This window comes from Corvus kubaryi, unplaced genomic scaffold (genome assembly GCF_017639235.1).
Source record: "Corvus kubaryi isolate FWS band 111438036 unplaced genomic scaffold, C.kubaryi_AGA036_p1.0 66, whole genome shotgun sequence".
In the NCBI taxonomy this organism is placed as follows: Eukaryota; Metazoa; Chordata; class Aves; order Passeriformes; family Corvidae; genus Corvus; species Corvus kubaryi.
The window spans coordinates 9,205,939-9,221,943 of NW_024582054.1; the positions used below are offsets into that span (position 1 = coordinate 9,205,939).

Here is a 16,005-nt window from a genome sequence, read left to right on the forward strand (position 1 = left end):
ACTTGGCATTATGATGTGTTTCTCAAGACGTTCAAGACATAAACGTGCTTCCTGATATCTCACTGCAGACCAGAAAGCTCATGTTCTTGTGGCAAGTTTTGTCCCTCCTGTCCTCACTGGGGTCTTCACCTGGCCTGTGCAGTTGAAAAAGGAGGGCTGAGAAATTAATGTGGTCCAACCTCCCAGTTTAAGCATTTGCCATTTTCATGTGTGTAGAGTAATTCACAATTAACTTTTTATGGTCAAGTGCAAATACAAGCATTTATTCATGACAGCTGAAGCAGACAACATGATTGAAAATGTTTATAGAAGACAGAAATGCTGAGATGGAAGGAAGAAAGCATATGTCATTTGCTTACACTAAGGAGTGCTCGCTTTCAGGAGCACTCCCAAGGAGCCACCTTCAGAGGTATATTCACGTTCTCGGGCTCAATTTCTGTGAGACGTGATATTTAACTGCTCACAACCACTAAAAGTGGCAGAAAGAGGGAGAGAAGTATGAGAGTATAGGAAAATACTGCTTTTTTTCTTTTGGCAGCAGTAATCTGTTATGTCAAGATAACTGCCTTTGAGATGGAAATCTAATTCCTCAGCACCCTGAGATAGCCACATTTGGGAAGAGTATACTTGCTCATACAGTTCATCTGCTTTTTGAAGTACTACTATGATTCCAGAAGGTTTAAATTTTTTTCTAGAATACCACAACTATAAAATAATGAATAATTCAGTAAAATGTCATAAGTAATAATAAAACCATAGATGACAAGAAAAATTATTAGCAAGTTGTGGGTGCAGGGGATTTTATGTGCCCTGAAATTTTATATTAAACTTAAGCATACAACACTTACATGGTACCAAATATCTTCTTCCTTGATATTCTAAAATTTTAGCATGCGGACACAAAGATTCATTCACCTCGAGAGTTTGCTAGACTCAATCCAGACGTTGCGTTGTGGAGGCAAGAATGGATGGAATGCTGAAATTACAGAACCATGTATGTGAACGATTGGAATCTGTTATATTAAGACAAGGTCTATTCTGTGCTACAGTGAAGAACCTCCCTTGCTATCACTGAGTTTACCTTTTTGCCATGACTGTCCAGTGTCTCTTGCCTTTCCCTTTCTATAAATAGTGTCCTCCCACCCACCTACCCACATGCCTGGCCAGGAGATACTTATCCCATCCACTGCTTTGAGTTTGGGGGGTTGGTTAAAAGCCCAGCCAGGAAGCACACCCTGCTTTTTCTAACAGTACACATTGCTGTTAAATAGTTGGCATGCTAGAAAAGATGCTCTGCAGGCTGCACGAAGTCCTTGAGCCGTATGTTATGCAGGTCTGTTCTCCAACTCAATTTTGTTTATTTCTCTGTGTGTCAGTGGTAGGATACGGAACTGTGATCTCTTTTCTTATTTAAATATATTAATGTATTTCAAAGGCAGAGGGCTTTTAAAAATCATTATTTCATTGGTGTGTTATCACTTATTTTTAATATGAATTTTTATATATGGTAGTTAGTCATCTCAGAGTAAACAACAGATGTATACACCTATATTATGGTTTAACACTGACATTACTACTAAACAATAATAAGAAAACATGTCAGAAACTTTAATGATTAATAAATATGACAAGAAGAAGAAACACTCAAAGTTCAGTTCTGCTTTCAAAAAAATGTCTGAAAAAGGCATGTACTTCTTTTCAGGACATTCTAAAATGCCAAAATTCCTGATCAGACAAGTCTATATTTGCTGCTATACATGAAGACTAATTTAGCACAGATTTGACTTTTATCACTATTTCCCCCCAGATCATGCTTTCCCCTGCTTCCAGGGTAAACAAGGAATAACAAAAGAAAAAGTTATTCCTACAGTGTAGCAGCTACAATAAAAGTGTGTAGATTTAGTCCTGAATAAAAAGAAAGGCTTGTTAATACTTGAAACCAAATTTTCTTTGCACTCTAGGAGTTTTGCACCTCACTGTTGCTCAAACCAATTTAGAGCATTACCTATGAGGTATCAAACATGACCTGTTACCTCTGCTAAAGGAGTTGAGTCAGTTCAGCCCTTGTCAGTGAAAACACAGCAAATCAGTGACTCCGATAAGGAGAAAGTAGCAGTAACTTAGGAAACAAGTGAAAGAGTTGGTGTGAATGACTGCAGCACCTTCTAAGAAACTAGTGCAGGGCCAGAGGACAGATCTGACCATCTCAGGATATTAAGGGACATGTATTGAAACTTAACATATTAATAAAATTAATTTATTTCAAACATAGGCATACTGCATGGTATAAGTTTGGTAGGAGATAATCAAGGCCATCATCCATCAGGATGGAAGTAATTTTTTATAGCTGGTTGGAGATGATGGAAAACATTCCATAAATTATCATGTGGTAGCTTACTGTCAACAGCATAGTCATGAGCACTTATGACCTGAATTGTTTAATTGTGTGTGTCAACCCACTAAGCAGCATGATTTAATACTTTCCAACATGATCTCTTTTTGTTCTCTGTAATCTCTAACAGAACTGTGATTTTTAATTTGACTATCTGGGCAGGGGTAACTCAGCAAAGAAGTAACTTTTTCATAATTGCGCAGTATAGGGATAACACTGAATCAGCATATTAAAAAGTTCTCTCTAGATATCTATATATATAAATATACACAACATTGGATTTATTAATTGAGAAAGATTATTTCAAAGTATTGCAGGACTGTAGAGGCATAAAAGCCCCAAGTCCCGTTGATCAACTAGATGGAAGTGTTTTATTCACTATAAGCAAGAAAACAAGTTTACTTTTCACTTTGCAACTAACAAACCGCAACAGAATAAGAGTAACTGGACTTAAGAAGGAGATAGCAGGAAACCTTAGCTATGGAAAGATGAAAAATATCTTATCAGCAATGTAAGGTGTTACAAACTATTTTCCTGTCATCTACTCCATATTTGTATTCTTTCTGAGTGGTACAATGCAGCATAAAAGTGTGTTGCAGGCAATTCTTGCAGAGTATGAGAAACATAAGTTCAGAGGGTAACTCGTTCATCTGCACACACCCTTAATGCCTCTCAAGTTGTCCAAGTGAGGGATGCTTACAGATAAGACAAAACGATTATGTAAAAGCAAGTCCTATCACATCTGCAGCTGACTGCAGAAAACTTGCAGCCTGGAGCAAGGTTTAGCATCCGTTTAGAATGAGACTACACCACAGAGATATATATTTTCAGTAACTGAACTCCATCTATGTTTCATGTTCTAAAACACTCTGTATTTTGTGAATTTTTAATATAACTCTGTTCCTCACTAATGGTTTTCCCCCATATGGCAGCTTCCACAGATTCCAGGTTCCTAAAGCACAAGAAAGGTTTTAGAATTATATCCTACACCATGTATTGATACATTAAAACTATTTATTAGATGAATGAGGAAAAATGCTATTGTAAAATGCAATTTCAAATCTTGTTTAAGCCTGTCAAGAAGGAAAAATAATTCCGAGTTGTAAGTGTAAGAACCACACCAATCACACTACTTTGTTGTTGTTTTCATTTTTGGCATGTACATTTATCTGCTTCCAATTTTGGTTTAAAATACATTCACAGAACAAAGGATCATCCTTTTGTTCTGACTGTACACATTTGTACAGTTTGGTAATTAGACTCTAAGGCACTTCAGCCTTGTGTCTTTACTCTTGTGATCACTTATCAACTCCCTGCTTCAGTCTGGTAATGTTTATGATGGAACAATGAAGTGTCATTCTGCCTTAAACACAAGATACAATAGTACCACTAGTGAATGGATATGATAGTTCTACTAGTGAGTAAATAACCACTGTCAGAAAAGTTATCTCCCTCTGCACAGCTCTTACCCCTTATCTGGAGGATGTGAAGGAAATCATTTAGAAAGTGTCAAATCAATGTTCAGTACTCGGCTCAGTACTGTTTACCTTATTCATCAATGCCTTGGATGAAGTTGCAGATCCCTCCTAAGCAAGTTCACAGGTGACACCAAGCTGGGAGGAGTGGCTGATACCCCAGAGGGCTGTGCAGCCCTGCAGAAGGACCTCAACAGATTGGACAGATGGAGAGAGAAGATCCTTCTGAAATTCAGCAAAGGCAAGTGCAGGGTCCTGCACCTGGGGAGGAATAATCCCATGCACCAGTATTGGCTGGTGGCTGACATGCTAGAAATCAGCTCTGAGGAGAAGGACCTGGGGGTCCTGGTGAACAACAAGCTGTCCATGAGCCAGCAGTGTGCCCTGGTGGGGCAGCAAATCCTGGGGTGCACTGGGAAGAGCATTGCCAGCTGGTAAAAAGAGGTGGTTCAGCCCCTCTATTCAGCCCTATTGAGGCAATATCTGGAGTGCTGTGTCTAGTTCTGGGGTATTCATTACAAGAGAGACATGGAGCTCCTGGAGTGGGTCCAGTGGGGGCTACAAAGATAATTAAAATACTGGAACATCCCTCTTATGAGAGTAGGCTGAGGTAGCTGGGCCTGTTCAGCCTCGAGAAGAGATGACTGAGAGGGGACCTCATAAATATCTATCAGTATATGAAGGGAGGGTGCCAAGAGAATGGATCCAGGCTCTTCTTGGTGGTGCCCAGCAATAGGACAAGAGGCAACAGGCAGAAACTGATGCACAGGAAGTTCCATGTGAATGCGAGGAAGAACTTCTTTCTTGTGCAAGTGGCTGAGCATTGGAAGAGATTTCCCAGAGAGGCTGTGGAGTCTCCCACACTGGAGATATCTGAGATCCATCTGGATGCAATTCTGTGCCATGTGCTCTAGGATGTCCCTTTTTGAGCAGGAATTTTGGACCAGATGACCCACTGTGGTCCCTTCCAACTCATTCTGTGATTCTGTCATTTTGTGAAATCAAATGAGCATTCCCAAAAGAGGGATGATTTAATGAACTCATCCTTGTTCAGTTTTAATCTGCTGTTATAACATTTTCCATTAATTGTTGAAAAGATTTCAATTTACCTTCACCTCAGTACTTTACAACTAACTGACAAAGAAGAGGTTTTAAACTTACTGGATTTGAGCTGCAAATGACTTAAGCACTTAGGAGAATTGTATTATATAAGTTTAGGTTGATTTAAAATTGTGAAAGGAATTTCTGAGATGATAAAGAATCTTTTAACTTTTGTATGCTGAGTGTGAAGGAAGACTACTAAAGGCCATAGAAAGTCAGAATCCTTGTTGGCAAGCTATTTTTAAGTAAACATGGACAGTATATTTCAAACTGAGATTGTAAAATTTGTTTTACTATACTCTAGGCATTTACCATTCCTATACATCTAAAAACTTTTTTTTTTTAAAAAATTGCCTATTTTCATGTGACACTATATATAAAGAAATATATGTAGCTAATTTACATACGTCTATGCAGGTAATCCCAAGAAATTTATGGGTTTTGCATTACAGTGTACATTATTAGAAAAGCTAATTACAATCTAAAAGTTTATTTGAAGCCAGGGAAACTACTGACATAAAGGAAGTTAAAGTAATCAGTGATGGCAGTAACATATATATATATATATATATATATATATGATATTTATGAAATACTGATTTCCACTACTAAATAAACACTGCACACTTTATAAAATTTTTTCCAAAATGGATGGTAAGGGTGTGATGGTATTGGTAAAGGTGATTGTCCCATTTAAGAATGTTTTTTCCAGAAATAACATTGCTGTGGTTGTCAGGCCCACTTGGTGAGGTACAGATAGGATACAATTCAGGTTGCCTAACTTTAGCAGCCTAGGAGACAACTGCATATTCCAACCTAAGGGGTGGCATCCTCTGTGATGAACATCTTCAGAAGGCAGCTGACACCTCCTTTCTCAGATAGCTGGGGAATTACCCTTCTGGAGGTGGTTCTTCCATTGACTACAGGAAAAGCTTAGAAGATTTATGCAAACAAGATGCTTAATTTTCATATATAAAATTACATGGAATAAATGTCATCATCTGACACACTTTTTCCAAAAATAACATAATCGTCATAAGTAGTAGTTTATTAATAGCCCCATTTACAGCAGTAGGGTGATCCAGGTGCTTTAAGTGCAGAAGTGCCTAAATTTTTTGCTGGACCTTGGTTTAAATCTGCATGTTGTGAGCATCTTTTCTCTTTCAGTTGCTGAAGTTTACCAACCCCAGACTGCTTTCAGTAGCTGCCATCCTTAGTTTTCCTGGCTGAGCTGCTGTTGAGATTGCTTTCTAGGCTATTAAAATTAAAATGAGCCAGCATAAACCACTGAAATAACAGATCGTTTCTGCTTGCCTGCTTTGCTAACCAAGTCACTTTGAAATAAATTAGGGAGTGATCACACAAGTAATTTAACCAGTGGATCTGGCAAGCCACTGTTCTCTGGCAAGAGGATGGCAACAAACAGTTGGGGGTTGGCTGGGGTTGGTAATCTCTTCAGCTGGTCCTGTGGGAGCAGTAATGCAGAAACAATTACACAAAGCTCCCAACTGTATCTTCTTTTGAGGGCCATCATTTGTTTTCATCCAATAGTCTTCAGTCCCCTCATTTACCACCAGAAATAATGCTACGGTTTCCTATTTCTCATGTAAATATAGGCAAAAGAAAGAATTTCATATTCTAAGTAAATAAACTTCACAGGATATGACACATTTAGACACATTTGTATTAAGAGTATGCAACTCTAAATCATAAGGAAACAAGTTCTCAGTTTACAGATTGACTTTTTACTGAAGTTTTTTGTAGAAAAAGAATGCCTTAGAAATTCAAAACAGTGAGATACTATAGGAGAATTCCTGGAGTTGACATAGACTCGGAAAAATAAAAGAAAAACAAAAAGAGAAAATGCTTTGCAACTGTTTTTTTTTTCTTGGCAAAGTCCTCTTGGATGTTGATGAGGAAAAATAAGAGTATATTTCTTTTTAATTCTTCAGATATAATATGTTTAATACTGCCATTTATTCATTAAATTGTGTGTTAATAAGTCTATTGCTGGGAAACTTGTTCAAAAAGAAAATCTCTACAGTTTCCGCGTTGGTAGTGTAGCTATTTGACATTACTCTTATTCTTGAAGGAATCTAATTCTTTGACACAAGAAAGATATTCTGTTCAGCTCTCTTCTGCCCTTCCAAGCACCGCCCTATCTTGTTGCTTTATGAATTGTGTGAATGTGATCTTTAGGTGACTTGATAATCTGTAAAAATTTTTCTTTAAAACCTGTTTGCCCAGATTTTAAAGTTCATAAGATATCATCTATCAGTTAAGTTTTGCATGTGTAATTCTTTGCATTTTAGATAATTCATAATTTGCTTGGATTTTAAAATAGTGTTTCAAGTGTCTTGCAGTCAAGAGTTACACTTTTTAATGAATAAGTATATTTGCCAGCATACAAAATTTATTAATTATTACTGCATTAGGCATTTTTACAAAATGATTGAAATTTTCTGATATGATGTATAAATTATTTGGCAAATCTCTGAAAGGAATTCTACTTGACACAGCTGTGAAACTACTTTAGGACGCTAAATCACTTCCACACTTGCAAGGTCCTTAATTGTTTCTATCATATATTAAAATTGTTCTCATAATTGTCTCTAATCACACAGAAAATGGGAGCCATCAATTTGTTCAAACTAATACTAGTTACTTTTGGCTAAATGTTTTTGTCTTGTGAAGAGAGTTTATATAATTTTGTACTATACTTCTATGATATAAATTTTGCACTATTTCTAATTAATGTGAGCAATCAGAATGCCACACTCTTTTCTCACTGTGGTGACTAGTCTTTGCTAGTAATTGAATGGTAGCCTTAAACAAGGTGAGGTCATGAAGCTTATTTATCTGACACCATGAATTCTATGCCTGTGTAAGAGGGAAAAAGGATGTTTTTTTGCCCTCAGGGTATTAGTCATGGTCCATAGGTTCGTGGGAAAAATGTAGGAAGTCTCAAAAGTTTGTTCCTATTATTTCAAATTTTCTTAGACTCCATTTGAATCCCAAAGTGAATTTTCTATTATTCCTTTGAAGGGTGCATAGGAGGGTACCAACAGTCTTTGAGGAGCAACACCTGCAGTTGCATTCAAAGGCATGACTTTTTCCAAGCAGTTTCTGAGCTGCCTGGTATTGTCCCAGGAAGGATAAAGGCCTAGGTTTTTTACCTGACTGGCAGAACATTCCACCACCAATAGAACTCTAAACATTGTTTTAGAAGTAATGAGTCCTGCTGGTTTCATCCTGCAAGACCTTGAATCCCACAGGGCAATGTGGTTAGAAATAAAACAGAAGGCTGAGGCTTTTAATGAGTTTCCTATCCACAGATGCCATCAAGCTTTTATACTATTCATTTTATTTCTACAGCTTCAACAAAGGAACCCTGAGTTGTGGGCAATACTCTGACAAGTGCAGTTCACAAACTCGGCAGAAATCTAGAGTTTAGACAATAAAAGATCATTGAAAGAAGTAAAAGAAAATCAAAATAATTTTAAAAAATGAACTTAAATATGGGATACTTTACTTACAAAAAGTGAACATAGTGCAATTCAGATAAGCTAAACTGCTTGGAGCATAGAATGAGGACATGTCTACACGTTTCCATGATGTTTACAGAGGTTATGATGACAAAGAAAAGTAAACTGAATAGGGCCAATGAGAGGTCAGTGTACATTTTGGGGATGTTCTTAAAGCCATATTAAATTAACAATTCTTTTCATTGTGTGTGGATGAACTATTTGAAGTCTTCTATAGAGTCAGAGAAAATGAAGAATTTAATGAAGAAGCAGTATGTCTCTTATGAGACGATGAGGAGGAGAGCATCTGTACCTATATACAAGAATGTAGAATATGCGTGTGTGGATTTGGGGTACATTACATTTTATATTACTTTTTCCTCTTTTTACCTAAGGAAATCATCCTTTTCACTTCTTTCAGGCCCTTCCTTATAGGAAGATCATGGCCTGGAATCAATGGGAATAAAGAAATACATGATCCATGGACCTCCAGTTCAGAATGAATAATATCATGCTGATTGTCCTCGATTCATCCTTAGTAAAATATGGAAAATTTTGTGCCTGTAGGATAAAAAAACCTCAACATGTTGAAAAATGTGCCTTTCATCTTATCCTCTCAGCCTCTGTTCAGATACAAATGAAAATTCTTGTTGATAAGCACATAAATATTTTGTTCTCAGTAGTTTCTTCCTGCCGTTGTCATGAACAAGTCTATGTTGAATGCTTTTGGGAGGATGGTCCAAACCAGTTCAAATGCCAGAAAATACTTTCATTGTAACATGAAAAGGGTTATTTTTTTAAGATTCCCAGTACAATTTTGAAGTCTTTGGAATATTCACCAAAAGATATAAATCCACTATAAACCAAATATCCATCAAGAGTTTTTCTTTTTGAGACGTGCACATCAATGATTTTTAGATGATGAAACTTTTGATGGCATAAAAAATAGACATTTCTGAAAACAATAACAGCATGGACTCCTTGCATATGTGCAATGCACTGTTCTCTAAATTTCAATATTTGTCTTTATTTTAGTTTTCATTGATACAAGAAAAGATGCAATTGTTAAAAAATCTTTATGAGTTGTGGAGAGCTATCAGAACAGATTATAAGTATGAGAATCTTTTCCTGTTCAGCATTAAATTCTGAAAATGGTATTTACTTCATATCTAGATTTATATGTCTGTGATTTCAGCTGGGGACTGCAAACACTGAGTCAGACTCAGCCTATTGACTCAGTCATGGCCAAGTAGGTTGAAAAGAAGAGATGAGTTTGAATGCCTCAAACTTCTGCGTACATTCACTCTAAGAATTTTCCAGGGCTCTCAGAAGCACTTAGACAATCAGTATTTACAGCTCCACATTTCGGCACTTCTCAAACCTGAACATCTCTCATTCTGTCTTCTATTAGTATCTTACACTAATTAGCTGTACAGTGTTTAAATTTTACTATTATTGAAAGGAGACTCTCATTCTGTCTTCATGTTCTCTTTGAAATGTCTTTCTTTTTTCTAATATCATGTGTTTAAATTTAAATAGATCATGTGATGCTGTCATAAAGACAGCAATGGAAGAATTGGCTTTTGAAGAATATATATTGTGTATATGCTGCATAACCATATATGCATACATAGACATACGTACATGTACCATACATTACTATTACCAAACCTCATTTGTACTGAGCAAATTAATGCAGTATTGTAGTGGTTTACCTTTTTAAATGAAAAACTTCCAGCTGATTATAAATTAAGCAGCACCTAACATATAATGCTGCCAGTAATGACTAACCAGATATCTGCTGGTATTTCCCAATATTGGTATTTCCCAATATTCGTTATGTATTACAGCTTTTAAAATAAAATTGAGATTACTTAATATTAAATATATAGCTTGCAGTTACACATTCTTATCACACTCCCTAAATCCTTACTCCCATATTTCTGTCTGCAAAGCTTAATTCAACACTTTTTGAAATTAATTGGCACTTTTAGAATGAAATTTTGGCATTTCTCAAATCTGAACATCTCTCTGTTAGTATTTTCCTAACAATGAGCAAATCGTGCAAATCATTGTAGCATCTAGTTCTGTACAAAAGTCTAAAATTCCAGACCTATAGCTGAATCTACAGCAGCATATGTGTCTGCTCAGCACTCCAGTTCCTTCAAGTAGGCTCTGGTTTGGTATGAGAACCCTGAGCTCAACATTTGGTTTTGACACTGGTATTTGGCGCATAGACCAATTTTCTAGAAATGTCCACGCTGCTTACTATAATTTGATAACATCCTGAAAAAGGTACTTAATATTTAGTAATGTGAATGAAGGAAAATTAGTATTAAAGTAATAATGGTTAAAAAACGTTCTGCTTTGGGCTTATATGGCTGTTTCTGGTAAAGCCATAAAATTCCTTCTTTGTCTTTCAGTGACCTTCACAGTGAAATAAAGGGAAATAAAATATTAGAGAAGGCAGAATGACTAGTTTTAGAAAAATATGTTGTAAATTATGTTTTTTCTAGTTGAGTGCAAGTTTAGTGCTAACTAGTATTTTGAACACTTACCATGATATATCAAACAGCATGTGCTTTCTATTTATATTGGTTACCAATCTCAATATTCAGAGGAAGAGTGTATAAAGTTAACAAGCAATTATTTGGCAAATTAGTACTCAACAACCCTGAGTAAATAGGAAGTTTGAAACCTATCTGTTATACAGCTACTTTAATTTGCATAGCACACTGGTGTGTTTGCTTTGCAAATACTTTGCAATGAATCATCATTTGTACTATACAGTCCAAAGAAAAGCAATCAAAATTCACAGCAAGACAATGAAATTAATTATAACTGTTGAATTCTGTGGTGGTAATTCCTCCTCATGCAGGAAGATTAATTGCATTGCACTTTCCTTGCACTCCACTAAATGATCTGATGAATGTATAATCATTTACAGATTTTTCAAATGCTGAAAATTGATTACCTTTGATTAGCTCTGATCTGCACAAAGAGCTCTGACAGAGTATCAGTGAAACATTACAACATTACAGACAAAGTAACAAATGATTTAATTACCAGTGTGCTTATTAATGTTAGATTCCCTGCAGTGATCCTGGCAAATCAGGGACCTGTAATAGACCTGTGGGTTTCGCTGAATTCCATTAGGGTTTAAATAATATTTCTCACTATTTCTCAAATCCTTCTTTTCATGGCTTCTTAATAACTCTAATTAATTCTAATTTGCACAAAAATCCATTGCATCTCCATAAACTTTTAATTAGATGTAAAGTAAGATAAGTCACTGCTGTCAGAGACTAGGGAAAATGCAAACTGTGGCTTTATATGCTTCCAAATAAGTTTTTCATTAACAAAAGATATTTCTCTGCAAAGCTTTTTAATGAAAGTTTAGAACTAATTTTGAATTAGGCGTGTGTTTCAGCTATACACTTTCAGTTGCAAACATAATAATAGTTGCTTATAGATGAAGCGAGTGGAAAAAACAGGATGGTAAAATGTTTAGCTGACAAAATGGTAAACATAAATTTAATACTTTTTTTATGTATTGCCAATATATACATTCACTCATTTTGTTAATTGTGGTAGATAAAACACTCTGATTAAGCAGCTACACTGTACACTGAAAGACTATTTGAAAATTAAATAGCAAAGGAACACTAGCCCAGTTACAGACCATGCTGAATGTTGTTGGCACAAACAAATCAGGCTTTTCTATGCTTATACTCGTGAACACTTAGATCAGTTCAGATTGGCAGCTTCTGTGGTTTTCCCTGGTTTTATGTCATTATATATGACATTAAATTATTATGAAGCAATGACAATGAAAACCCAGATGATCAGAGAAGTCAAACAGAGCTAAAATTAAGCTCTGTTTCTGCAAGTGTTTCTTAGAGAAAAAAAAAAACAAATGTAGGTAATTAAAAGCTTATTTAGCACTGAAGCACCAATACATAGACAACTTATAATAATATTTTTGTATTTCAGTTTTGTAGGAAAGGAGGGACTGTAATACCGCAGGTGTTACTTTGTCATTCGTAATGCACAAGACGGAAAACTTAAAAAATAGAAATATTCAGCCCCCAGTGTGGATGATTACATTTATTACATTCACTGCTGTCAGCAGCTGAAAAGCTATCCATCACACTGAAACAGCGATGAGAGTCAGAAGTCTCTTTTTGTGGAGAAATATTGAAGTCAGATTGTTGATGTCAAAAGTCAAACTCTAGTTCAGCTATCTGTTTTATGAATCTGACTGAGACACATTGTGCCTGTGTTCAAACTGATATCTAGCAGAGCTCATTTTAGCAAATGTGTGATTTAGAAGTCAGAAAAACATTCGTACCAGCAAAATATTAAGAGGAAACTGATAGGGCACTCAACTGCTTTTATATTTAAATATCACATCATTCAATAATAATGCATCATTTATTTTTCACTGATTGTTATAAAACTTGCTGTGTATGATACAATGATGTTACCGTACTTGCATACAGTAACCACAAAAATATTTTATGTGCACAAAAGCATTTGAAATATGATCGCTTTTACTAATCTAATGAAGTTTTTCTGTTGACAAGAGTATAATTTTTTTTCAATTTATTTTGGATACACATACATAGACATACATACACACACGTACACACGTGTGCGTATATATATATGAGAGATGATACATTCAAGTAGTTCCAAAAGGCAAGCAGAAGACTTACATGGAGGTATACTGACATAAGGATGAAGCAGTGCACATATAATAGCTGAATGAGAAAATCCAGTGCAGACATGATGAGAAAAAAAAGAATGTTTTAAGCCCTTAGAGCCTGATTAACGTTCACCATTGGAATTATCTGTATTTGCCGACCGCAGCTACCACTGTACTTTGCTAGCATAGGAGAAATTCTTAGAAAAGCTATACTGAATAAAAATGTCTAAATGTACTTTCAACTCTCTAATTCTTCAGGTATGACTTCTGAAAAAGTGAATAAATCAACTGCTGCTTTTCATTTCATCAGAATTTTTAAAACAATTTTACAAATAATTGGGAGGCAAACAGGTTCCAGATAATAAACTGTATTCCATTAAAAAGCACTAAAAATAAAACAAGAAATGTACTCACAGCTTGGGGAGTACTACTTAATATGAGTATCTTCAGTAGTTTACATTGAATATTTTAAAAGCGTTTCTTAAGGAAGGTGCTTTCTAGCTGAGAGAAAAACGTATGCGCTACACGTTATTGAACTTGCTACCGTCACCGCAGATTTTGTTCTGTTTAACAAAAACAAGCACAGTTTGTGAATTCAAGTCAGGGAGTTCCTTTTATTTTTGCTAATTTCACCATCCTTTCTCTTTTTAAGCACAGCCCTCAGGGTACATGATGTAATGGTCACCATTATAGTACAGAACAGGAAAAAAGGGTATCATGAAATGCAGAATTGAATGGTATTCTTAGAAAAGAAAATTGTATGCCAGATTTTTTCCAAGGGAGCTCTACTCAAAAACAAACAAATATGCAGATACTGTAGAAAGCTTCTTGAATCATCATTAGTGGTTAGAAAAAAAATTGGCAGAAAGAAAGTGGACGGTTTAAAAAAAAAAAAGCAAGCCAAAATGGAAGGACTAATTCAATGATACCAGATGTAACACATGACTGTGGGGATTGAAGGGTCATGAGTTTGAGTCAAAACTCAACTTCGAGTTAATTGGCTGGCAGTGGGGCTGCACAAATTGCAGAGATAGAGTACTTGTTTCCTAGTGCAGGAGGTCAGCCTTCTTATGCATTTGCACCCTTTGCATGGCATCCAAGAACTAACACTTTTATTTGCTAGAAAAGAGTTTGCTTGCTTGTCATCTTTTTAAGGAGAAGAAAAAGAACTGGCTGAGCATAAAACAGAATGACACATTTAAAAAGATTCAAAAGCTGCTCTGTCTTGAACTACATGTATTTCCTTCTTCGTTTTTTTGTCTCTACAAACAATCCAGAAAACAAATGGTACACAATAGTTTCAGGGAATATTTTAACCCAGTGTTATGAATTCATTGATATGAAAACCATATATAAAATATGTAATCTTAACATATTTTCCCTTTGAAAAGACCAATATAGTTCTTTCCACCTTATCCAAGTTGAAATGTTATTATGCTTAAAAGAGGAAAATAATTGCGGTTACTGACTTTGCTGGGGGAAAAAAAATATAATGTTCCTTAAAACATTTAAATGGGCAAGTGGGAAGAAATTTTTTTAAAAAAAAGCTTCTAGCTGTGTGCGTGGAAACTCTGGCTATGTGCCTGAGACATACAGCAAAAAACAACATATGGAACTCACCAGTTCCTAAAATCCCTTTCCACAAAATTCATGCCACTCCTCACCACAATAAAATGACTCACAGAGGGGTGTGTTTTATGCCTCCCAGGCAGAACTCCCTAGTCCACAATTAGTCTATCTATTGAAAGGCCAAAATACCTTATTGTTTTACTTGCTGTATAATTATCTGTTATGATGAACTGTGATTCTAAGGACTATTGTCCCTAGGCTTGGATCTGTGTGTGGAGCAGTTCCCTGGCTGAGACCCAGGAGTGGACCTTCCATTTAGAATCCATGCCTGAGTGATTTCTCCAGTCTCTCCCTGGCTGGCTGAAACAGGGACTGTTTCTGCATGATTTCTTGGGTTGATGAGACGCAATTATGCCTTAAATGAAGTCATTCATGTCTGCCATTTTGTTTGCATATTTTTCAGCATTCACCTGTTATTAGACCTGTTTTTAAACTGTAAACTAGTTTCAAGTAGACTTTTGTGTCTAATGCGGTTTGGTAATCAGAAAAAAATATATATGTAATGTTTTCTTCACAAATCACTCAAGCAGGAAATCTAATAGAGTGATTTAGAAGTAAAATAGCATTTAAGAATGTCCCAGACATTTCATTTCTGAAGTGATAATGTATAAAGATAATAATCTTGAGATATTAAGTAGGATTTTTAATGTGTTTTCTTTAAATAACCTTATCTGGTAGAGAAGATTGCCAAAACAGTTACTTTACACCACTTAAATCTGGTAATGTTGGCAGTGTAAACAAAATACTACTTTAATATTTAGGAATATATTTGTGTGTACAGCAAGGTATTGTGTGCCATTTTTCAGAATTCCTTTAATGTCTTTAAACAGCCAGATTTTCTTTTGCAAAGCATTTACTTCTGATTGCTCTTAAATTATTATAAAAAATCCTTCACTATGTATAGAATCTTCTAAGTAGTTAACAAATAATTTTCTGCTTTCATTCTCAGTGTCTGGTAAAGCTTTTCCACAAAGCAGTTTCCAAGGTGATGTTAGGTACAATGCTGATAAAAGGTAGCCATGCCATGAAAACAAATACTGTAGAAAGAGCTTTGTCAATTTGTATTAAGCTGGATATATTTTATGCTAATTTACCAAATCTTTTGTTGATTTGTCAGGCTTCTGAATGCTTTTATTTTTTTTAATGAAGATGAGTGAATTTTGATAGATGCAATTT

At 35.5% G+C, this 16,005-nt stretch overlaps 1 long non-coding RNA gene across 1 annotated transcript; it reads right to left on the reverse strand.

The window, feature by feature from the left end:
- Positions 1 to 379: 379 nt before the first annotated feature.
- LOC121674202 lies at positions 380 to 13,740 on the reverse strand. The gene is made up of 3 exons (XR_006019493.1): positions 13,615 to 13,740; positions 849 to 976; positions 380 to 469 (listed from the first exon to the last, which is right to left on the reverse strand). It is a non-coding gene; the product is annotated as an uncharacterized LOC121674202 (long non-coding RNA).
- Between the last annotated feature and the right edge of the window lie 2,265 nt (positions 13,741 to 16,005).